Genomic DNA, 26,171 nt, shown 5'->3' with positions numbered 1-26,171 from the left:
ACTAACCATAGACCTTTCTGGAGTCCCTGAGCTCCATTGTCTCGTAGATTCCTCTGAGCTGCTGTAGACGTCCTCCTGCTGTGGACGATCTGGACTCCAGCTGATCCGGACATGCTGGACTCCAGCGGCAACAGCTTCTACGACTCGTCTCATCACTATCACTTCTCTCTCTTACTCCCCTCTATCTGTCTTTCCAGACCCAACTCGGTCGAGGCATAATGGCTGTCTAACATCAGTCTGGTTCTGCCTGAGGTTTCTGCCTGTTAAAAGGAAGTTTTTCCTCACCACTGTTACTAGCTAAATACTGTGCTGTGCAATGCTCATGATGGATTAAGGTGGGGTCAGACTGAGTCTTACCCTGTCTTGAAGTTGGGTCTCTGTTCATAATTTGACATAGAGTGGTCTAGACCTCCTATGTTTGTAAAAGCGTCTTGAGATAACGTTTGTTGTGATTTGGCGCTATACAAATAAAGATTGATTGATTGATTGATTGATTGATTGATTGATTGATTGATTGATGGTCTGGGGCTGCATGAGTGCTGCCGGCACTGGGGAGCCACAGTTCATTGAGGGAACCATGAATGCCAACATGTACTGTGACATACTGAAGCAGAGCATTATCCCCTCCCTTCAGAAACTGGGCCACAGGGCAATATTCCAACATGATAACGACCCCAAACACACCTCCAAGATGGCCACTGCCTTGCTAAAGAAGCTGAGGGTAAAGGTGATGGAGTGGCCAAGCATGTCTCCAGACCTAAACCCTATTGAGTATCTGTGGGGCATCCTCAAATGGAAGGTGGAGGAGCGCAAGGTCTCTAACATCCATCAGCTCCGTGATGTCGTCATGGAGAAGTGGAAGAGGATTCCAGTGGCAACCTGTGAAGCTCTGGTGAACTCCATGCCCAAGAGGGTTAAGGCAGTGCTGGAAAATAATGGTGGCCACACAAAATATTGACACTTTGGGCCCAATTTGAACATTTTCACTTAGGGGTGTACTCACTTTTGTTGCCGGTTGTTTAGACATTAATGGCTGTGTGTTGAATTATTTTTAGGGGACAGTAAATTTACACACTGACTACTTTACATTGTATCAAAGTGTCATTTGTTCAGTGTTGTCCCATGAAAAGATATAATGAAATATTTGCAGAAATGTGAGCGGTGTACTCACTTTTTTGAGATATTGTAACTAAACTGTTGCAAATTAACCAAATTAATTGACCGGCCTTTCTCCATGTGTTTTTTAGAATTACAATTTTTCAATGTTTGTTGCCACAGTCAATAGCAATGGTCAGAGCATAACAACATAGTCTTATAATAACAACACAGGTGAGGCTTCCAAAAAATGAGTGCCGTTTAAAGGAATTTGCATTAACAAGTTTTTAATTCGTTATCTTTGACAGCCCTAGTTTTTATCAACATTTTACACAGCGTCCCGTCTTTATCAGAATTGAGGTTGATCTTAATTATGCACTGCTTACATTAAACAGTTAAATGTTTAATCCCTAATTTTCAGGTTTTGAAGACATAGTGTGTAGAATGCATTTTAAAATAATCCTCATATAATATAAAGTCATCAGCCCTTTTACTGCTCATTAAATAAGAATATCTGCATAAGTAATCCCAAATGGACGTTGCTTCCATCAATGCATAATTACCAGTAATCATAATCATGAAAAAAAACAACATGCTAAAGCTCTTAGAGCAACCCCGACCCTCAGCACTGCACCATATACTTTATGTAAATAAGTAATCAGTCATGAATACATGAGCTAAGTGAGATAACACACATGGGGATGATAAGATGGGGAGTGAAAGAATGAGGGAATATAAAGGAGAAACAGAGAAAGAGAGAAGGAACAAGAGAGAGAGAGAGAGAGAGAGAGAGAGCACAGGAGAGGGGGGGATTGAGTTTGACTTGGAGCAAAGCAGTAAGAGGGTAAGTCAGGATGTCCCGCAGGTCATGAATAAAAGACAAAAAGAATAATTTGGGTGTTTCGCAGGCTGGTACAGAACGTCACAGTGTGGATATCAAAGAGATTAGTAACATTGAATAACACTTCTCTCCCTTGCCACATTTTTTTGTTTTTATTTTTTCTCTCTTTCACCCATATACTCTGTTTCTGAAAACAACTTAACATAATGTAACCACAAATGCACAATGAACATCATTATAGTTGGCTTGTAGGTGCAGTCTCCAATGGCAGATTTGCATGGTGCAAATGAGCTTGGATAGCATCCTTAGAGAAGCTATTAGCCCCTCACTAACGCTATCCTTAACTCTGTGTGTGTTTGAGAGTGTGTGCGATGCTATCAAGCAAATCTCTACTCCAACAGGACATCATGTTCTCCTCATCAGAGAAGGAAAATACTAGACTCTCATATGCTCTCAAAATTACCCAACTTCCATGGCCAAAAAAGAAAATACTGGCATGTAATTGCTGATCTTGTTGTGTTGTAGGGCTGTCCTGACAGGAAAAAGACTACCAGTGTGTTCCTTGGTCCAATAATGCCGCTTGAAGGACGGTGCAAGAATGGAGGGAATCCTTTATTCATAAGGCAGCAATTCATTTTCTGATCTGTGTGCAGATAGTGGCTGTGAGGAACTGTGTTGTGGTTTCTAAAAAGATGTTCCTTAGAGGGAGATTTGTCTTGTCACTGTTCTTTGCAGGTCCCTTTAGCTTATTACCATTTTTACAATCAGTCCATGAGCAGCTGTGTCCATTGATAACAAAGTGATGTATTTGTCTGTAATTGTAGTATGATGGGATAACATGTACAGGAACATAACTGTATATGCTGATTCAGAGAGGAATCTATCTAACTGTGTAAATATTATATGAATGTTATCTAAAACCTATACATTGAGATGTTGAGTGCCATGCAATATTTTTCCCCGACATTAAAAAACATAATCTCAGGAAGTTGCCCATGAGCTCTTGCTTAAAGAAAGAACATTTTAGAAGTAGCTACACAATAGATATTTATTTATCTGCTCTTCTGCTGTTGGCAGTGATAGAAATAGGAAAAGCACAGTCCAAGTGGAATCCAAATACAACCAGTGCTACATCCATACATCTCACCTTCAGGTAGGCTGTACAGAGTCCCCCATTGTAAACTGGACCACTTTAAAAACTCCCTTGTGCCGACCTTGATCGACATTTTAAATAATGTTTCTCAAGACCGTACGGCTTGTGCGACAGTGTCATGTTGTTCTTATCTTCTAATATTTTGTTATTTATGCTGTTTGGGAAGATCTTGTATAATAAGTGCAATATGTGATGTTTGTGGTTTCTTTATGGACCCAGACAATCCTCTCCCCAACAACACTTTCCAGCTCTTCCTGGGGAATACTGGGTGAGCCCAGACCAGGTGGGATATATAATCCCTCCAACGAGTTCTGGGTCTACCCCGGGATCTTCTCCCTGTTGGTTTTTGATTGGTTTTATTTATTGGCAATGTTTTTGAGGCAGTTGAGCATGTGAAGTTCTTGAGCCATATCGTGCCGTGTCATGTTGTGTCCAGTCCAGTCCCGTCAAGATTTTTAGTGGTATCATTTATTGGCACTATTGTTGATGCAATTGAGCACGTGGAGCACTTGAGTTGAGTCGTATCGTACCATATCGTGTCGTGTCGTGTCCAGTCCAGTCCAGTCCAATCCAATCCAGTCCAGCCAAGTCTGTTTTGACAGTGTGCTGTTAATCATTGCATCAGACACTGACCCAATAGCCGTCATATTCAGTCCAGTCCAGTCCAGTCAAGTCCCTACAAGATTATTTGTAGTTTTATTTATTGGCACTATTGTTGAGGCAGTTGAGCATGTGGAGCACTTGAGTCATATCGTATCACATTGTGTCGTTTCGTGTCCAGTCCAATCCAGTCCCATCAAGTCAAGTCTGGTTTGGCAGTGTGCTGTTAATCTTCTCATTAGACACTGACCAGATAGCAGTGGTATCAGATAACAATACAACTACATTGTTGAAATGGTCAATATCTTTGCTAATGGTTTCAATTGCTTTCGTTAGCAATGTAGAGTCATGAGTTTCATAACTGCCTGGTTTACAACCGGTTATAAAAAAACTCCTCACATCAGTTTAAACACTCACACTACCAATTTACATGAAATCAGGAAGCAGGCTACACATACATATTTTCATACTCCCTAAATACTTAGAAATTACCACAAAAAAACTGTATTGAGTCCAGAAAACACAAACTTAAATTTTGTGATTTAGCCATAACAAAAGGGGCTTTTTATCAAACTCAGTTTTCTTGTTGGATAATTTACTACTGTGTACCTTTAAAAATTGTTTAGAGTCAGCCCTGGTTTCAGAGAAAGCTTTCCAAACTCTGTTCAAAATTAATGTCATCAGGGTCATCTTTAAAGCTGCATTTCTTTTTTTGTTTTTAACCGAGAGTACAAATTCTGGGATGGAATCCAAAAGAAGTAGATACAAGAAGTGAGAATAATGAGGAGCCAAAGGATTGATGTCAAGTCTTGGGTTGCTCCTGAAGTTTAGTTTAGGTATTGGAAAAATCATTATTCAACACATTTTGGTTTAAGCTAAACTTAAAGCTCACCCATGAAGGATGCTAATGAGTTGCATGGTTATTAAGTCAGGATATAGTCGGGATACTGATCAAAACACTGAGTTTCCCTTTTGAATTGAGAGTATGTAATTTCTGCTACGGAGGGTCCCTCAGTCACAAGAATAACTAAAGACGTCATTTGCACATATCGTGAAGCAGCTTGGAATCATGGGAGTTGTTGTCCGCATTATTTAGCCACCAACACTGACAATGAAAATCTAACTGACGTGTTTGGGCAGGCACTGTGTTCGCAGAAAAGGTTAGGTGTAAAAGTTTTATTCACATTACACATTTAGACAAATTTTACATGTGATTTCATCATATTCTAATGAGGTATTGTGAATAAATAAAATAGTTCATCTGGTTCCTTCCTCACTCTCTTTTGTATTTGTTGTGTTTTTTGTCGGCAACCAGATGAAACGCTGTGAGATGAAAAACGTTTCTCAAGGATTGAGCCTTGGGTGAAACATTTTGTACAGTTTTGTAAAGTATAGTTTGACAGTTTATACAAGATTCATCAAGTTAGTTTAAGACATTTGAATAAAGACATGGTACATATACCTATAGGCCTTTACTAACACACTCTGGAGAGGGACTGCAAAAATTGGTTTATTTCCCTTACAAATAAAAATCATAAGTTGGTGACATACTGCCATTTGAACGTGGGATATTTAAGCCCGTTACGCCTAATAGTGGGGCCTGCCTCTGATCCTCTTGGTGGTAGTAACAGAGGCTGAATGCAGGGAAGTAGGTTGCTGTTACGGACTTCCCCGAGTAGAGGTATGAATGCCATCTAAAAGCCCTAACATGAAGTGATTAAACGAGAGTGAAGGATAGGACTGGTTCTCAGTAAGGGAGAACTGAAAACAGGTCCGCTCACCTGTACCGGTCTGCCGGGGAATATACTGGTCGGCGATGGGGGCGAAGGGCAAGCCCAAGCGTCTTCTTATGAGTTTAATAATTGTTTGTTTGGTTTGGACAAGTCTTTTAAATAGGTGCTGTTGGTTCTCCAAAGGTTTGTGTTCGTCTCTGGTTGAGTCCTGTCTTGATGAGTTGGCGTCCTCTTCGCTTCCCAGCTGCTTCAATCAGGTGACGTCACACAAGCCCCTTTCATGGGTGTGTTTAACAGTGTCGGACAAACCAGGACCCAATTTTCCACATGAGAACCAGTCAAACAAAAGAAAGGAAAGAAAAGAAGAGGAGGCTTAAGGTGTCCCTTTGTCCTAAACATAACATTTTTGTATGCACATGCATGTCTAAGTGTATGTGTGTGTGTGACCGTGCCTCTCACGCTTCTGTAACCCCTCAGTGTGATATGTAACCATGCACCTGGAGACCAGTAATACGCCATTTCAGGGTTCAGTGTGTGAGTATAAAGGCGTAATGATGGCAGAACCCTGTTCCAAATTAACAGAGAACTGCAGGTCCGCTGCAACTCTCAGCTCCTTTAAATCAAAGCTGAAGACTTTTCTGTTTGCTGCAGCTTTTAGTTAAATCAAATCATTATTTATTTCTTAAACTGTAACTTTTTATTCTTGACAATCTAATATGATTTTATGATTTTTAATGACTATTTTTAATTTCATTTAAATGTATTTTAATGTTCAACTGATTTTTAACTGTATTGATCATTTTATGTAAAGCACTTTGAATTGCCTTGTTGCTGAAATGCGCTTTATTAATAAATTTGCCTTGCCTTGCCTTCCAGCACTGTTACAGAATCGCAGTGTGTAAGATGTGTATAGAAGACTAATCAGACAATGTTCAATGATGCAGAAGGAAGAAAGTTACTCATAGACCAAGGTGAATAATACGCCTGCTCAACATTTGATACCACAACTTGTGGTAGGTGGTTAAAATCAATATTTTTATTTAATCAAAATTAAACTGCAATGAGAAATGTGCCAAACAAAAAACAAATATCCCCTCAATCTGAAGTTTCTTTCTGTATATAAGATGAAGTCTCACTGTATACCTGCTCAGGTAAGAAATTTGACACAAAGTTAGGACTGAAATGTAATTCTATTGGCGCATTTAGCAGCATAACAGTTAAATAACTCCCTAAGGAGTTGGTGGAGACCAAAATCAGAGATAAAATAATACAAATTGGACTTGATTTGACCTTGTAGCCTCAAACCCAACAAATGAAAGACCTTGATAAGTAACTGTTTGATATGCAGTTTTTCACATGTCTGTGTTGTATTCATGACTTGTTGTTACTGCCAACCAAAATATGCAGCAATTGCAGGTTTAAGCTCACTTCTCTTTTGCACCAAGGTATGATTATTTTTGGGAGAAAATCTTGTTTTGTTCAATCATCTTTTACAAACAGCTACCATGTGAAATGCCTTGATATCAAATTTTGTATCAAATCTAATTTGAAACTCCCTTCCTCCTCCTGTGGTATAAGAGAAGGTCTTTATGGATGATAAAAGATACCGTGCTGCAGCTCTGGCAAACTGTAACTAATCATGTCAGATTAGTTTCTTGGCTTGAAGGAGGTGCAAATGGAGAGAGGGAGGCTTGGCAAAGGCGGTGGAGAAAATGATTTTAGGGGACTGAGTTGGTGTTTATTTCCCCCTCAGCAACAATGGAGAAGCTTATTCTCAATGCCACCAGTAGATGGAGCTGAGAGCCTCCCAATGCTCTGGGATAGCTCTGCAAAATGTGTACATTTATGTGTGCATTTGTGCATGTCTGCAGCACGTGTGTAATCATGAGCCTTGATACTTACAAGCAGAGTCACTCAACTGGTGGCTCGTGGGCTAAATCAGGCCCTTTAACAGTCTCAGACTGCTTCTTTGATGATTTAGCACAGCAATACTAATTTTCTTTACAGGCTTGAACTTAATGTTTTTTTTATTGCCATTGGAAATTCAGAGTATTCGAATTGAAGATGGAACATGGTGCTTATTTAAACCACAGCCTGCTTCTTCAAGTTCAAGAATATGTGTTCTTAACCCATTTAAGTTTTAGCTTACCATGCTGAACAGGAGACAAAAATGTATGGTCCCTCCACACTTTTTTGGGAACATTGTCCCTTTTAAATGTTTGTTGAATGGGCCTCCTTTAAGAGGATTTAAAAGGGTTACATTTTAGTGAGTTCCCTTGTTACACTATCAGTAGGTCAGGCTTGTCACTTGCGTGGCTGTAGAAGTTTCCCCTCTTTAAGCTGTTTACTTTGTTGGAGGTCATAGTAGGACAAGACCTCACGCTCAGAGGCAGACTTCTTAAAGTAGCGTCTCTCAAGGCCCCTGCGGTGAACTGGCACTTCAGACGCTACGTTCAGGGGCCGAGTTAGGGGGTTAGTTCTGCTCAGTGGGACCGGAGTTGGCTTTTGAGGCAGGGCGGGTATCTCTCTCTCTTTTTCCTCCCTGCCTTTTTTGCCTCATATTCTATCTTCCTCTCTCATGCCTGCCCCAGTGTCTGCTCTCCCCTCTCTCTGTGTCCCTCTTTAAGTTTGCCTATCAGCCCTCTGGCCCTGAGGAGCATCTGCGCCCCTCCTCGTTCCCCATATGCCCCATGCCTTTAAGCCTGGCCTCCAACGCTGGAGCCAATAAGTAATTCAACAGCGACATGAATTAACAATCGTCTATTTTCCATCACACCAACAACCTGATGGTTGATTTCACTCCTGACCTGCTTCTGTTTTTTTGCTTGTACATCACGCAAACACACGGAGGGCACATGAGAAGTCGAGATCTCTTGTGTCGTGTCAAAATAGAGAAAGAGTTAGCAACAGGCAACATATGGATCAGGGAGGTCTAGACTGCAGCGCTGAAAAACAAAGTCCTGCTTTAATAGTCTGACTTAAAATACATAACTTTAGAAATATATATTTGCATTAACACCAGAATTGTCTCAAACATTTTAACAAGTTAAGTTGTTCCCCAAATCCATTTGTTGATAAGAGGAAGCATTCTGGCCCACTTTAGGACACTTTAATCATTTTATTTTTCAAATTTTCTGCACCTCCACCTTTGAAATTGTATTTATTTATCTTTTTCTTATTTTTTTTAATTGCATTTTATTTTATATGCAACAGTGCGAAGATATAAAAGTGCTTGATATTGAACAGAACAAAAAAGAAAAACAAACAGTAGATTTTGAGAGCAATAACCAAATAAAGTTATCAGGTATAGACTACAGAACTAAAAAAAAAAAAAGGTTAGAAAAAAAGGGTTGGACTATAAATGATTATCACAAAACAAACATACAAAACAAAACAAGAGAATAGACTGTGATGTGTAGGCGTTTCTAGCCCAGTTTTTGGGTCCTGAAGCCCCTCTAAATTGAATCCAACCCCCCCTAAAAATTTTTTTTACTGCAGGTCCTTTTTAACAAGCTAGAAAAGTTTAAAAACAATGCAGTACTTGGTTGAAACCTAATATTTTAACAATAAAGATACAGCAGCTCCATGTTTTACATGTTTTGTATTGCATCTCAAATGAAAGTCCAAAAAATAACTCCAATGTCCCACTATAGGGGGCTGGTTTATTCCAGAAACATACATAGTGTTTATGTATATGTTGAGGAGCTGCTGTATCAAAATGAGTTATTTCCCCAGAAATTAGGGTTACCATGTGTTTCTTTGTATGAGTCCAATCCATTTCTCTTTTGCTGTCGCTAAGCATTTAGATAACCTTTATCAGATTTGATGGTTTAGTCACAGACTTTCCCAAAAAGTGTTATACATTTCTTTCACATATGTGGGAATTAAACTGCATTAAAATGTAATAAACTGTGAAATTTATCTTGCCCGGCTCAGCACCTCTAAACATCAGATCCTAGAATCGCCCCTGCTGTGATGGTAGGGATTGTCAGGAACGAGAAAAGAGAAAAACACAATAGAAATAGAAGATAAAGACTAGAAGAGAAAAAATACTTGCTTTTGAGAGGGAGAAGAGAGGTTTGTGAAGGGGGATTATGAGGGTATGCAGTTATATGAGTGTTGATTTTTATGTGCATGTTATAGTTTGATAGGTATTACAAGGTATTTATATGTGGACTTCTAGAGAGCTTGTGGTGTGCCACTGCGGATCATGAGAGGGCATGGTGGATGTAGGAGCTGTGGGTACCAGCAGGGTGGTATTGGTCAGGCCCGGCTCTGCAAAGGCAGCCCCCAGACCCTTGGGAGGAGACCTGCAAATTGCAGAGCCAGGCCAGATTCAGGTGCATACATTTGGGGGGACCACCAGACCCAAAGGAGGTGCACACAATGATTGATGATGAAACAGCTGTTATGTATGCCCAAAGACAGATAGGGGTGGCACCTTTTAAATTTTACAATATTAACTTAACTTTATACTAACTTCTGTCGCTGCTTCAAATTAAGTCACTAGCCTTTCTTACTCTAACTAAGATTTTGCCACCGGAGCCAATCATTTGTTGCTGTAGAACATTAAAACTCATCCTTATGCTCATTTCAGTTTGCATTTAACTTCCCAATGTCACCTTCCAGTAATCTCCATCATAAACCCTTCTCAAGATCACGCTCTTCACTTAATCACCATTTACCATGTCTAGACTCTGTTGGGAGACATTTCTGTATGGCCCATGATGCATCAACCACTTAAAGATTACAATGTCACACTAGGTTCCTTTGCTGAAACTATGTCAAATAGATTCTCTAATTATGCTGTTAACCCTTTTCCAATTATTTTTTTTCTGATTGTAATGTCAGAAAGTAGGACTGTGTAATTGGTCTGGATATGACTTCATGCAGAGAAGCTGTAGATGGGTTAAACTTTTTATAATAACCAAGGGAACAGAGAGAATAGAAGTTGTTCGGGAAAGGGAATTAGAAATAGCCATATTGTACCAAGAGAAGGGACTGAGTAATATGCTATACATAAGGAAAGTGGCAGAAACCAGAGTGGATATAAGCAGCTGTGAAATTATAGGGTTTGTGCTCAGAGTTCTTGGAGACATGGTTGAACTATATTGAACAATTCTGAGTGAATCAAAAGTGCCTTAGTGAAACCTTAAGAAAATCTCTTTCGCTCGCGCTCTTTTAGATGTAATAAAAACAGAATATGAAGAAGTAAGATCCTTTCTCTGTCACATTTAGTTTTGCAAAACATAAAGTCTGGAGTTAGCCAAAAAAGTTCAGTTGGTTCTTAGTGTAACAAAGTCTGCATAAGACCTCTAAGGTTAAAAAATGTAGACATGATATCTCTGTAGTGTAAAGCCTCAGTGAGGAACATTTACATTGTGTTGATCAGGGCGTAAAATGAACACCCGCCAGTGGCCGATGGAAAATTTTGTATTGCATGTGAGGTTTTGTTTTCATACTTTCGCCAATTTCTGCTGACTGTCAGGCTATTTTGACCCTCGCGGCGCGCTGTACTTGTGTTGTGATTTGGTGATCTTGTTTTTCAAGGCATCAGTGTAAGAAAAACAGTATTTCAAAATGTGTTTGTTAATTTGTTCACAAAATTAAAAGGTGGATTTGTCAGTTTGAGCTTTTAGGATGGATTCATAGGCCAGACAATGTTGGGTAGTAACACTTGCCACTGTCAATCAATCAATCAATCAATCAATCTTTCTTGTATAGTGCCAAATCACACCAAAAGTTATCTCAAGACGCTTTTATAAACAGAGCAGATCTAGACCATACTCTATTTTAGATTATTAACAAAGACACAACATCAAGACAGGATAAGATCCAGTCCCCTTTTAAGACAGGACTCAGTCTTATCTCAGCGAAGTGGCAACCTCTGGGCTCAAAATATGAAGCCCATGCGGAAGTGTTATAAACTGCAGTTCATCGAGAATCCGCTTGAGGCTGGCTACAGAAACACTGGAAACCACATAGACACCAATTCAAAAAAGACGATCTTTACAGCATTAATAAACATGTTTACAGCCTGGTTGAAAAAACGACTTGGGTCTACGAAGCTAATTTCTCTATTGGCACACACTCTACGGGGGGTGGATTTTTTTCTAACATGACGGTTCAGAAGATATTAAGATTCCGAGTTTTTGCCCAAATAAGGACATGACTGACTTGACTCCCGGTCGGGAACACATAGCTGTTGGCTAGGAGGCTCAAACCCCACCTCTTTACGTCACACTCTGCCTGGTATACGCATTTCCAATATGGCTGCTGCCGCCGATTGGCTTCAAAACAGCGCTCAGGAACAGATGGGTGACGTCACGGATACTACGTCCATATTTTAGACAGTCTATGATCTCATCTTAATCCAACACGAGCATTGCACCTCGCAGTATTTAGCTAGTTACAGTGGTGAGGACAAACTTCCTTTTAACAGGCAGAAACCTTGAGCAGAACCAGACTCATGTTAGACAGCCATCTGCCTCGACCGAGTTGGGGTTTGAAAGAGGGATAGAGGAGATTAAGAGACTTATAATGGGAAAAAACCCATCTGACATGTAAAACTTTGTCTTTAAACAGGAGATTATTAATAAAATGACAGTCCATGTGAAGTTCATGTGTGAACACAAACAGCCAAATTGTTAACCATTGTGCAAGCCCCCTACTAAAAAGTCCACAAAATGTCGGAATGAGTGGACGTCTGAATGCAGCAGTCACTTATATGGAACACTTACCTCTCTTCCCATCTTTTTTGCTGAGCTACTTTCACCGATAATAGTTCCAATTTACTGTACAGACACGGGGTCAATAATTTCATCTTACTTCAAACAAGAAAGCAAAATAGCATTTCTACTTTAAGATCAAAAAACAAAAAATTGGCCAGCGTCCATTTGACACAAACAGAGCCATCTCAGAGTTTTATAAAACATCAAAGGATGAAGCCACCAGACGTAGGAGGGATCAGTTTCATACGTCCCACTTGTGCCTTAGAACAAATGGGGGGCCTCTAACCTGGAAAAGTTGGAAATGCTAATTGGCTGCTTGCCCCTCTTGGTGTTGCAATGATTGCACTGACAACTACATCATGTTTCCTGTGTGAAGTTCCAGCTGATTTGAAGGAGGGTTAGATCCTTTTTCACACCCTTCAGTCCCTCTCTGCTGCTGCCACTGCAGCACAGAACGGGGTGTTTTTTGTGTGTGTGTGTACATGTTTGCCAGGATGAGAATGAGCACATTTCAAGATGTTATCTGAGTCGATCTGTCTTTATACATGATGTTTTTAAGTGTTGATTAAAGGGAGTGTCTGTCTTTCCGTGTGAGAGTCCGAGGACAGAGTTCAAAGCTTTGCCAGGTGTCATTCGATCCCTTTGAAGCCTCCTCTCTCACCCTGCTTATAGAGTAGCTGGAGGAGAGAAGGAGGAGATAGCTTGAGGGTTTTCACATTTTTCCATGAATCCAGCAGCGTTAACTTTGCTAGGAATTACTCTCAGCTATAGGAGGAAAGGTGCCCTTGATTGCAACTATTTTCTAAACATTCACTGCATTTCCCTGGGAGCAAACCATTGTGCAATTTAACCCTCTTTCCCCCACTAGCCATACAAAAACACTCCACACACCTAAATCACAGTTCTTTAAGAGCAGGGTAGAGGAGCCCAGAGCCACATTAGCATGGCAAACTCAGCATGACAGCAGTTTTGCTACAGTGCTGTTATGATGGAGTGAATATGCTCACAGTTTGGGCTGCTCTGGGGAAAAGCAGTTCCCTCCAAAGTGTGTTATCATGTAGCCCCGAGTGGGGCTTGAGGGAAGGAGGGGGAGAGATTGGGAGGAGAGCGGGAATGGGAAAATGGAAAAAGGTGAGTAGAGACTGGAGGTGAGCTAAATTCAAGTTCAAAGCGGCAGAACGTGACTGCGAGCCCAGAGCGAGCTGGGGGAGGAGCTGTGATACAGACGGTGTGCGGAAGGGTTTGATGTGCTGGAGAGAAAAGGGGGCCTTGGTGGGTTGACAGGAACTCCATGCAGGAGTTTGAGTGGAAGAGGATTAGACAGTAGCAGGGTTGTTGAATAAGGCGTGTGATCACTGCAATCGGCTCGTTCCTACCTGTGAGGAGGTAGTGCAAAGTCACATGATATAAATGAAGAGCACAACAAAAAAAGATCCCTCTGTAGTGTGAGACACATAATGTGTCAGCAGGTATCTTCAAATATGCCTATTTTATATCTTTACTACTGAATTAATCTACAAAAAAATACTCACTCCTATTAATCAATGAGATGAAACAGGAGGTCAGCTTTGTAAAAGATCAAGAATTAAAAATGAAAACTTCTTCTCCGGTATAATTGAAATTCTTTAGCATAAATGACAAATGCTTTCATGTTTTTACCACTTTGAAAGCTTCTAAGGAGATGATTAATTGGATTTCATTCTTTGAAGAGCTACGACCTGGAAAATCATGCTGAAATGATTTGAAGTGTTCCTATTCTGTCTCAAAATGAGGCTCAAAACTGGACCAGGATGTTTGTCCGTCCTGCAGGTTGAATGATGTGCGTCCAGAAAGCATCCGTCTGTACGCTTTCTGCTTTGTAGCGTTGAGAAAGAGTACATAAAGACAGATCTGTCCCTCTGTGTGTTGGTTTGAATTCCCATTGTTGATATTTTCCCTCTGAAGTGAAAGTAGCTTCACAGACTCCACCAGTCAAATTCTGTTTGTGATCTCTTTACCAAAGGCATGCTTTTTTAACTTCCTGCAGGCACTAATGTGTATATTTTCAACACAAAAATGTAATTTCGGGGCACTGGTGGCCTTGCGGTCTAAGCGCCCCACATACAGAGGCTACAGTCCTCGTCGCAGGGGTCGCCGGTTCGGTTCCTGGGCGTGACCATTTCCTGTATGTCTTCCCCCGCTCTCTACTCCCCACATTTCCTGTCTCTCTTCAGCTGTCCTATAAAATATGGGCAAAAAGCCCCAAAAAATATAACTTTAAAAATGTAATTTCAACCATTGTTGTATGTTGAATTTGTGGATTTCTGCTGGAGTTTGTTGCATGCCCAGTTATCACATATGTTTCTATTTTTCCTTTGAGTGTTTCCACTGTCTCCAAAGCATGCACAAAATAAAGAATTGCTTTATAATTGCTGCCTAAAAGGACCTCAAATTATCCTTTAATTATACTTGAATTCCCGTATTTGCCACACAGCAGATTAACGTGATATTAGAAGGGGTCTATCAAAGGGCAGGTTATAATGAAGAATCTACACGGTGCTACAATCCCCCTAAACGTGCCACCTCCTAACCACCATTAACTAGTCCCATGTTAGCTGAGAACACTTGGTTTTCCAATCCCAAAATAATTGCATTTTCTTCCCCATCGTACTGATAGCATGCACTCAGTTTTCTCATCAATCTACTATGTAATTATTTTCTCTGTGAATAAGTGTGGGAAAAGAAAATTACGTCTTTTCACAGATGGGGAAAAGAGGAAAAAGACGCATCCAATAAACTGTACAATCAATTTCAGCAATTAAAGACAGTCGTAGCCTTTGGAAGCCTGTAGATTAATATACAGGCTTAATAGAACTACAGCACAGCTGCTGTCTTTTTTTTTTTTTATCTTGGTTATTGCAACAAGGTTGAGCCAGGTGTTCTTTCTGGCAGTGCGGGAACAAGTGTTCACAGCACCAGAGAACAATTACCGACAGCCTCACTCAACTTCAAAGTTCTCACCACATCATTAAAAACAGGTTCTGCAACCTGTATGTCATATGATGAGATATTGAACTGAAGATGGGCCATATTTCATCTTAGTTCATACAAACCAACAACAGTTAGCAACTGGTAGTTTCCATGGTGCACTCAGGCTAAATTAGGTACAGGGGACAACCGCTTTATGAATTGGGGTACAATCCAATCCAATCCAGCTTTATTTGTATACCCCGTTTTATGCAAACAAGCAGCCCAAAGTGCTTTACATAGAACAGACAGACAGAAAAGTTACAGCCATCAATACAAAAGATCAAGGCAAGAAAGATGATAATTAATAAAATGCTTAAAAAAATGTCAACACAGTAAAATTGATTTGAAAGATGAAGGAACAAACTAAAATCAGTCAAAAGTTTAAATATATATAACAGTCCCTCCAGGAAGTTGCGATTTCGCGATCGCAACTATCAACGCAAATTCAACCAATCAGCGCGATTTTTTCGCGGCCCTGCAATTTTATACAATCAGCGCAACTTTCCCGCAAATTTGACCAATTACCTCAATCTCGGCCCCTGTACGTCATCGGTTTTGTCATCAATTTGACTTCCTTGGAACATAAACGTAAGTCCTCACTTGATCGGCACTTTTCAACAACAAAACACGCACAGAGAACGGGTGAAAAGAGGGGACAGCAGGCAGGACAAGTGACCATGACAACGTTATTATTTATAGATTGAGGGGCTCAGTGTTAGCTTGGTCTCTACCTGCAGCAGGTGTGCTTTATGAACCAGCTCTCCTCACCTCCATGCATCTGTCTCATCTTCATTGATGATTTTTACCCCCGGTGTGCGTTAGTGACAAAGACACAACCGGGGGACGTCTGTTTACTATTTGATGTTTGACGTTGTTGCCGTGGTTACCGTAAGAAGCTCTGCATCTACAGCTTGATTTAATCCAGTTTGGTGAAACATCAGAAACATTTAGTAAGTTTTGATCAACTCCTTGTCATCAAAGATGCAGATTAATTTCAGAGTGCCGTGAACTGACTGTGCATCAGTCGCTGCGAGGTGCATTCAGGGACCGTCGTAAATGTGCAATACAGTCCTTTCATGGCATTTTTCTGTGAATCAAGAGAATCAAAATACAGTCAGTGGCCACATCAAGAATGTTTTCTAAAAAGAACTGTAATTTAGCATATTTACTTGCCCCTGAGATGTTATTGGGGGGAAAAAAGCCAAAAAAAATAATCGCAACTTTCATCGCAATTTTTTCAAAAATCTGTCGCAAATTCAGGCTTTTTGGGCCGCAACAATCACAAAAAAATCCCGCGAAATCCTGGAGGGACTGATATAATAACCAAGCGGCAACCTCCAGTCTGAAGATATGAAGCCCATGCGGAAGTGCTAAAAGCTGCTGTTCATCGAGCCTCCGCTTGAGGCTGGCTGCAAAAACATCAGAAACCACACACACACCCAATCAAAAAAGACAACCTTTGCAGCAATAATAAATAGGGATACACCCATCCTGCTTTTTAGGTCCCAATACCGATATCAATACCTGGGCTTTGGTATCTGTTGATACCGATACTAGCCAATCCGATCCTGGTATTGATTTAATCTCTATTCCTTAATGTGAGGATAGAATCATGTTTTGGCAACTTCAGGGTTTTCTGACTTGATGGTGAAATGTACCTGGGTTCCAAGTGCTAACCCAGAGGCTGGAATCCCTTAATTTTAAGGATCCGGAACAATTAGATCCACTAACCTGTCCGTTTTTTCACAATTTGAATCCATTAATAGAAGGCTCCCATTATATTTTTAAGCGCGACCGCCATCTGTCGAAACATTACCGCTGCACATGTTGCAGGTTTCTGGCGGAGTCGTAAAAAAGGCATGACATGCACCTAAACTGCAGAGCCTCTTTAGTTATCCTCCATCATGCTCCACTGGGCAAAAATGCACAGACTGGCCAGCGCTGATGATGTAGGAGACGCACATGGCTGTTGTAAACACAGCAAAGCATAGAACTGAGATGAATTGATCTGCCCTATGGATCCGCACTATATATTGGCCCTTTGTCACCGATATCCGATCTAGCTTTTTGAGTCCGATCTAGCCGATGTCCGATACCAGGATTGGATCGGTGCATCCCTAATAATAAACATGATTACAGCCTGGTTCAAAAAATGGTTTATGTCTTAGTAGCTAATTTCTCTTTTGGCACACGCTGTACGGGATGGGAATTTTTTATAACTCGGTATCTTCGAAGATATTAAACGTACAAGCTTTGCCCAAATAAGGACATGGCTGACTCGACTGACAGGCAGGCACCCTGAATCTGTTAGCGAAAAGGCTAAAAACCTGTCTCTTTACCTCACACTAGCTTGGACATACTTTGGTCGTGTTCAGCATTTCCAACATGGAACCCGCCCTCAATTGGCTTCAAAACAGCGTTTAGGAACAGATAGGTGACATCACGGATACTGCGTCCACTTTTTATACAGTATGATAATTACCGGCCAAATGCATTACCTCAGAACATGATTCAAACAAACTGTTTGTTCTTCCCTGAACTGCACCCCGGATCCTCCATCATATTTTCTCCATTTGAGGAGAACCCTAGAGGGCACATTGCTGTTATTTCTACCCCAGAAGGGCACTTAAAAACTTTATCATGTCTTCTCTAAAGACTCAGAGAGGCACCCTCCAGGGCCTTTTGTACAGTTTTATCCATTTTAGTGGGGACTGTAAAAGACAATGTACCGTCTTTTTCTCTCTGTATATACAGGGAACATCATCATGTTTTCTCCAATAGAAGGGCACCCCAGAAAGCTCTTTAAAAGTTGTATCCACCAGTTGGACAGATTCATGGTCTTTCTTAATTTTAAGGACCTCCCACAGGTCTGTTTTTAAACTAAGGAGTTATTTGTCACATTATCTCCAGTAAAAGGTTACCAAGATAGTCAATAATTGTGCTTTCTCCACTAGAAGGGTACACTACTAGACCCTTTAATATTTAAAGGTCACCCTATAAGGCCTGTTTCTCTAGTTACCTGATAGCAGGTCTGACTGTGTCTCAGACTGGTTGGAAAAGGCTCTTATGCAGAGAATAGTTTGTCTTTCAACTGTCTCTTTTTCCATACACTTCATTTAAAAGAGCATGAATGCCTTAGTGTAACTGACCAGTCCTTTCTCAGACTGAGGCTCACTTGTTTCCATAGCAGCACAGAGTGAACATCCTCTAGGTCATGAAAGTTTCACTTAGCCTGCATCTAAATGTATTCCTTTTTTTTTTTACATTATCTGATACTGAGTGCACTGACTATTTCACAGTCATCACATTCTCTTGAGACAATTATACTTTCTATTTCAGAAACAAATGACCTTGCTTCGTAATTTAAAAAGTATAAACTCTGAGTTTACTCCCTGAATGCCAGTAAATTGTGTATTGCACTCACATTCACTCTGTGAAGCAAAAACAAGCTAAACATGGCGTTTAGTTACAGATTAAGGAGCAAATGGTGTGTGGAATGAATGAATCATGAATGCAATTAAAGGGTTGATATGAACAGCTACACTAAGAGAGGGTGCACAGATCAAATCAGGTTTTAGGAATTAAGTGGGCTGACATAGACCCTCAGAATTGGATGTCAAAAAGCCTTGAGGGGAGGGTGTGTCCAAAGCTACTGGCAGGACTGTTCTGATGAAATATACTGAAAGTTTCATCTGGGTTGTTGGCCGAAGTAAACAAGCCACCATTAAGCTGCTGGCATTGTAAAATCTATGCAATAACTTTTTATGTGAATGATTTTTCTATCTCACTACTTTTGCAAAGTGCAGAAACTCTGTAGATTCTTATATATTTTGAAATATATATTTGCCCCAATCCCAAAATAACAAAACTTTCTTTTTAGAACTTTTCAAGCAAGTTCAGTCAAGATCAATTTAGCAACAGCAGCAAGGAAAAACAACTATTTTGTCAGGTCCCTCAGCAGTCCAAGCCTATAGCTTGTTCTGCCAGGTCGTCACTGGAAATAAGAATTTGTTCCTAATGACTCACCTGGTTAAATAAAGGTTAAATAATAAGATAAATAGAAATAGCAGTGTTACTAAGGGCTGATCTAGGCCTGAGCCAGTCCTTACTTTAAGCTTTATCCAAAATAAAAGTCTTAACTCTGCTCTGAAAAGTAGAGAGGGTATCTGCTCCCCACCTACCTGTGTAGTAGTGATTGGAAAAAGTTGGCCTATCAGTTGAGGGTTCTACCTCCCACACTACTGTTGACTTCAGTAACCAAAGGTAGACCTAAATTTAGGAAGTGCCTCGTTCTATAGGGGTAATATGTTACTATGAGCTGGGCTGTGCCATTGTTGCAGAGAGACATAGATGGTAACTCTGATTTGGTGTAATGTTACTTAACAACAACAAGGGGTCATTGATGGGTATTGATAGAGTCCCTTCAGCTCCGGAGCACTGTCAACCAACAAAACTCACACTCAGTTTTGAAGTGGCCCTTAGGGTGCCACTTCATTTGTCCTTCAGTACTTCTTATTTGTTTATTGCAACCATTGATGTAAAATATGAAAACAAACTCATAAAATTGCAGACAGACAGATGGACGGATATATAAAGTTAAGATAGTCTCAAATCTGGGACTTCAAAGACTCTTTTTTTTTTTCTCCTCACCGGTTTTAATGAAGTCTTCTCAGAAGGGAGCAAGCAGTGAGACTGTCTTTATTAAAGCGCAGCCACTAAGGGCCCCCTATGGACCTACATAACAAAGTGTGTCATTAAAAATTAACTTTGGATGGTGGAGACTTAGTCACAGAGGAGGGAAGGAGCTCAAGCCGAGATCAGCGAGGCCTGTAGCTCCTAATCATGGAGATGACCAATGTGTTGCACAAGTGAGTCCTGCTCTGTCACATTACCACGTGGGTACAATGACCCTGGATGGACCAGTGGACCATGGACCAGTTTTTTTGTGTATAGTTAAACAGCTAGATTTTATCCCTCGCCAATTTCAGTATATTTGGTTGAATATAGAGCCCTTTGTTCAAGACTCAGTTTACACTATGTTGTTGCTTGCTGTCCTTGGTGTCTGAATGAGTGTATGTAAGGCAAACTCCTAAAGGCTTTGGATTAAAGCACTATATGAATGCTAAATCATTTGCTTGAGCTACTTTCCTTTAGAAATTACTTCTTCATAATAGATGAAGAATTATCAAAGATATTGATTACTGGAAGATGTAATTATAAATAATTTGGATTGGTATAAGGCCTAAAAAGAGCATACAGTATAAGCCCTGTGAGATGCATGGTATATAAAAAATGCATGAGAAACAACATAGAAACAGGAAAAAGAGAGGAAAACACACACCAAGCCAAGTATATATATATAGCCATAGCCATATATATATATATACACACACACACACACAGTTGTGAAACAAGGTGGGTTAAAGTTCAGATAGAAAGAGTAACTGACCAGAGTGATAGGTTACCTTACATATACAAAAAATATCCATGGATATAAAGAGCACTAACATAAAAAAAACAAACCAAGATAACATAAATACAAACCAAATATCTAAGCAGCAACCACCAGTATTAAAAAAATGTATGCAGAAGTGCTAAAAACAGCAAATCCGTAAGTGTCCATTTGAGCTGGCTCCAAAAGCCCAGAGGGCCCCATTAACATCCATGTAATTCTAGAACTCATCTGTTTTGATATTTAAGACAAAGAGTTTCTATAGATTTTGTACAACACAAAGCATAGCTAGTTAGACTGACAGGTGGGTGCTCTGTACCTGTGTGCCAGTGGGCCCAACTCCCTCCTCAGGTCCCCCTCTTTACCTGTGTCTAGGTTGACTGAAAGTCACATTGAGTTACCATCTCCTATGTGGCAGCCACCATCGTTGGGCTTCAGGAAGCCTCTGAAGAAACCAATGGGTGACGTTACTCAGACTATGTTCATGTTCTACAGCAAATAACTAACATCCTTGGTGATGTTTTGTTATGCTTAAAGGCATTTCATAACCACCCCCAGCATTAAAGCTTTAAAATCACAGTAGTTTGTCTAACTCAAGGCACCAAAACAGTGTTGTTGGGTTTAGGAGAACATCTTGGTTCCATGCTTTTATTTCTTCCTGGCTCGGTTATTGTATACTGGGATCAGCGTGACAACCTTGTCCACATCGGATCACATCAGTCCCATCTTAGCTTCCCTTCACTGACCTCCAGTTCACTTTAGGTTTGACTTTAAGATTTTTCTGTTTGTGTGCGAAGACCTGAATGGCCTGGTCCACTCCTATATTACTGCCTCTGGAATCCTCATACAATCTGCAGACCTCTTCGATCCTCCCCCGGTCTAGTTTTGAACTTAAAGTTGGCCGTACTTTTGCTGTTCCAAAAGCCAATCTGTCCCCCTCTGTCGACTCTTTCATGTCTCGCCTCAAAAACATACTTTTGTTAGCCTTCGAGTGGCCTGTTGTTCTGTTTCTAAATTCAAATTTTCTGTGTCGTTTGTCTTGTCTCCCTTTTTATATCTAATTACTTTAGTTTTTACATTGTGTCTTTTAAACATTGTACAGCACTTTGGTCAGCTTTTGCTGTTTTTAGATGTGCTTTATAAATACAGGTAACCTGACTTGTCTTGACTTCTGTTGCTCATTGTGCAACATCATCTGACTGTGCCTGATCTGAGCCTTTATTGTTGCCGTAGATTTAACTTAATGTGTTTCAATTGAGTTTGAAAGCACCAAAAAATATATAAATGGATGCTTTATTGTAGATGGTTTGAGAAAAATATAAAAGGTCCAAGGATTTCGCCTTGGGGAACACCTTTCCAAAAGTATTTTACATCAAGGCATGGAAACACCTTGGAGGGTACAACAAAGAAAGAAACAAGGAATTAGTTTTCAATGATGTATGGTTAACACGCTTTGTTTAATAAAAAATGGGCTTCACTGATGTGAACTTACAGCAACAGGTACAAAGAAGAGATCAAATGTGACTCATTGCTCGGAAATTCAAATTTAAGGCTTTCATGATTATGAGCTGGCAGCACTCATTTTATACGCCTCTTGACAATAACAAGGTCATCAGCAAAATTATTCTCTTCATACAAGAAAAGAAGCTACCTTGATTACAGCTTGCACACATTTGACAGATTTGGAAAACCCAGTTTGTTCCTGAATGATATGTTTTGCTTGTCCTGTTGCGAAAGCAGACTTCACATTCACATCCTTAGAGATAAGTAAACGAGTGCCCCTCCTTTATCCCCTTTTTCTACACTCTAAATTAGATTCATTACCATTTTAAATATCACTGTTTCCTAGATATGTGCTCTACCAAAGTGAAACAGATCAAGAGCAGCTCAGAAAGAGAAAAGTCATTTTGAAGATGTAAATTATTCTCCTGATCTCAGTCGTAAGTAAAGTGATAAGCAAGGTCACAACTCACATTTATGCATGATTTACATATTCATATCTACAACTTCACAACATAGTTTATGTAATGTGCTGAAAGGGAACATGATTAACATAGACAGAAAGAGAGAATGAATAGAACATATGCAACTATCTATTTCATGTTACTTGAAGGTCTAGGTCAATGTTGTATAATTTTAAATCAGACATAGCTTAAACATTCACAGTACATGGTATAGCTTTAGTGAGACATACTGGCTTACAGTTGAACAATACAAAGTGTGGAAAATAATTTTCAAAAGCCTCTTTTCTTCCTTGCATTCTGTTTCCTGTGACACAGTTACTTTTACATTTTCTCATCGAAGCTCAGGCCTTTCATATCCTTTGCTTTAAGACAGGCCTTTCAACTACAGGTGTCCAGCCTGAGGCAAAAACATGCCCTCCTGTGGCTCACTCACTGTAGGTACAAGGTTACCTACACTCACAGATCTGGGATCTGCTCTTTCTGATCCTGCTGTAAGATTTTCGGCTGTGACGAAGGAAGACTTGCAAAAGACCTGAACTTAGATTAATGCTGTTCATTTTTTTTAATTTGTAGCTCTTACCTTGAACTGTTTCTCGAAATGTGTCAGTTAAACTTTTGGGGAAAGCCTTGTAGTAACTGAAATGGATTAAAAAATAGCTCCTTCAAGAGCTAGTGTTTGAAAGCGAAATTATACTGCTTCTACACCTTAACCATTTCAGTCATGTGCATTTGGAAAGGGATTCAAACCTTGATGCAAATTTACAACAGAAAACATGAAATAAACCAGCAGCAGTGGTACAACAAAAAACAGAAAATTAGAATTTTACTCAAACCAAAAGTGTCTTTAAAATATAAAACAGTTTCTAGTTTCAAAGAGGGTCTTAGTGTAAACTATGCTGATGATTTACCAACAAATCTTTTGGCCTGTAATGAATCACGGTGTATGCTGGACCACGGAGGATATGCCCGATGCATCCTCCATGGCCTGGGAAAAGTAGGACGCATTTGTCAGCCCAAATTGAAAACGGGATCAACATGTTGTTGTGATGCAATCTTGAAATGCACATTACCCTTCTAAGAATGCAGCCCCTGAAGTGGCTTGAAAAGGAATCTGTGGTACCAGCTGTTACTGTAGCAGTAGTAGATTAAGTATTGTACAACAATGCATCATCAGTATATTGCCTGAGCACACTTCATTTTATATCCATGAAACCTTTAGTGTCTTTTAGCTCATTGTTTTGGTTTTCTATATCGCAACTCTGCAGTTTTTATTTAAAACTCTTAAACAGCTCCAATCAGTTTAATCAAAATAAAAATCTATATAAAGCAGAGTGAATCATGTGCTTTGTGTCACCAAGTAGCCAAAAACTTACCTGGGGATGAATACTCACATTTCTCCATCCCTACACAAGGTCTCAAAATAATAGTGATGTGTCATGATCAAAAGCTGCAGCTCTGAGAGCCGATGCTTTATAGTGAATCAGAAGAGTCGGCTCGCATTGAGAGAGAGCCGGCTCCCTTTTTTTTAAAAAGGTGGCAGGCCAGGGCCTCAGTCTTTCCACGTCTGGTGAAGGTGATGGAGGGGAGGCTGTGTGTCGTGGCTACATATGTTCCTCCCGAGAGTCTTCTTGAAGACAGGGCAAATACTCACTGAGAGGAGAAATCAGTTCAGCCCATCCAGGCTGAGGCATCTGATTTTTCTCAATGCAAACCTGCACTGAGGAAATTAATAATGTTTGCTCCAGTTTGGTTCAGGTTCTGTTTGCTTGAGTTTGGTTCTGGTTCTGTTTGCTTGAGTTGGTTCTGGTTCTGTTTGCTTGAGTTGGCTCTGGTTCTGTTTGCTTGAGTTTGGTTCTGGTTCTGTTTGCTTGAGTTGGTTCTGGTTCTGTTTGCTTGAGTTGGTTCTGGTTCTTTTTGCTTGAGTTTTGTTCTGGTTCTGTTTGCTTAAGTTTGGTTTTGGTTCTGTTTGCTTGAGTTTGGTTTTGGTTCTGTTTGCTTGAGTTGGCTCTGGTTCTGTTTGCTCAAGTTTTGTTCTGGTTCTGTTTGCTTGAGTTTGGTTTTGGTTCTGTTTGCTTGAGTTGGTTCTGGTTCTGTTTGCTTGAGTTGGCTCTGGTTCTGTTTGCTTGAGTTTGCTTCTGGTTCTGCTTTCTTGAGTTGGGTTCTGGTTCTGTTCTGTGGATATGTTTGCAGTTTTTTGTTAATTTGTGCAATAAAAAAGTTTGATTAAAATACTAAACAAAAGTAAGAATGGTTTTGTAACAGAATAAATGCAAAAAATTAGGCAATTATAAGGCTTATCATAAAAAACACCGTACGTAAAAGGGTTTTCAATAGACAAACCATTCGTTTTTTCAAGTTAAGGTAAAATATACGGCTACAGAAGATCCTTAATTAAGAGCCGTTTGGGAGTCGGAAGAGCCAGCTCTTCTTTGGGAGCCGAGTCAAAAGAGTTGGCTTCCATCACTACAAAATAACTAGCTTGTCTGCAATACATTTGGCATATTGACAGTAAAAGTGTCAATGTGTCGGTCATGTTCAAAGCTTTGTTTGCACCGCCTTAAGCATCCTTTTTTTTTTCTATGAAAATAGTTTTTTCCATACTATATAGGAAAGTAATGCCCCCATACTTTATGTACCTGCTGGGATTGGCAGTTTTCCCCAACCAAGCTTTAAATAATCAATGAGCCGTCAATGACCTCGAGAAACTATAGCTATAGCATTACTGTACAATATAGGTGTCATTCAGGGATTTGAACTAGGTTAAATCGCCACATAAGATGGTAATAATTGCAGGTGAACTCTGTACTCCATCACATATAGCCTGAGACAGCGCATAAGCTAGAAGGCAGGTACCCATGTCACCTCTAACAAATCAAAGTCAGTCATGGCTTCTTATTCTGTCATTTCAGACGGACCACTGATGTCTGCGGGGAACAAGAAAAGAGCGACTCGGCTGGATGGAGGCCACACGGAGGTAAAAGATGATTATATTCCACTTGCTCTCTCTCTCCGCTGTCATCTCCCAACATTTCTCTTTCACACAATGACAATGAGGAGGACGGGTTAGAACACCCGTCACCCTAATGTCTCCCTGCCTTATCATGAGGAGCTCATAAAGATCCACTCTCTTCCCCTCAAGTAGGCCAATCTGTGTGTCAGGCACAAGAGGGAACTGTACTACACACACAAACACAGAAGCTTTGTGCCAGGATCACTTGTGGAGCTCCAAAAGTGAACAACATGTACAGTATTTCTCCCTCCAAAAAATGTTACTGACAACCTGAAATTCTACTGGTGAATTGATCTGATTCACACAGCAGCAGCTATTGTTCTTTAATGTTATGCTCAGGGTGGGAAGCTCAGATGCTAGTACAGTGTTTTACCCCTTTTTCAAAGTGTAGCTTTAGGATTTCTGACAATCTGATCATTTCACTGTTTCCAGAAAGATTGGCTACAAAAAAATGCAATGATTCTAGAGAGAAAATCTGGAGAGAAATCAGGTCATATTTCATGATAAAATAATGTTATTGTTCTCATTATTCACGGTCAGAAAACAGCACACATTAGCCTCCAGCCACTAACCACATTGTACA

At 40.1% G+C, this 26,171-nt stretch overlaps 1 protein-coding gene across 1 annotated transcript in view; it reads left to right on the top strand.

The window, feature by feature from the left end:
* The window catches only part of il1rapl1a (interleukin 1 receptor accessory protein-like 1a), a 479,938-nt gene that overhangs the window by 14,676 nt on the left and 439,091 nt on the right, over positions 1–26,171 (top strand). Inside the window, exon 3 of the mRNA XM_034693768.1 lies at positions 25,488–25,552. The gene's annotated coding sequence lies outside the window, so the exon portion shown is untranslated. The remainder of the gene's footprint in view (positions 1–25,487; positions 25,553–26,171) is intronic.

The sequence above is a fragment of the Notolabrus celidotus genome, chromosome 10 (genome assembly GCF_009762535.1).
Source record: "Notolabrus celidotus isolate fNotCel1 chromosome 10, fNotCel1.pri, whole genome shotgun sequence".
Classification (NCBI taxonomy): domain Eukaryota; kingdom Metazoa; phylum Chordata; class Actinopteri; order Labriformes; family Labridae; genus Notolabrus; species Notolabrus celidotus.
This window is presented reverse-complemented; position numbering and strand designations above follow the sequence as displayed.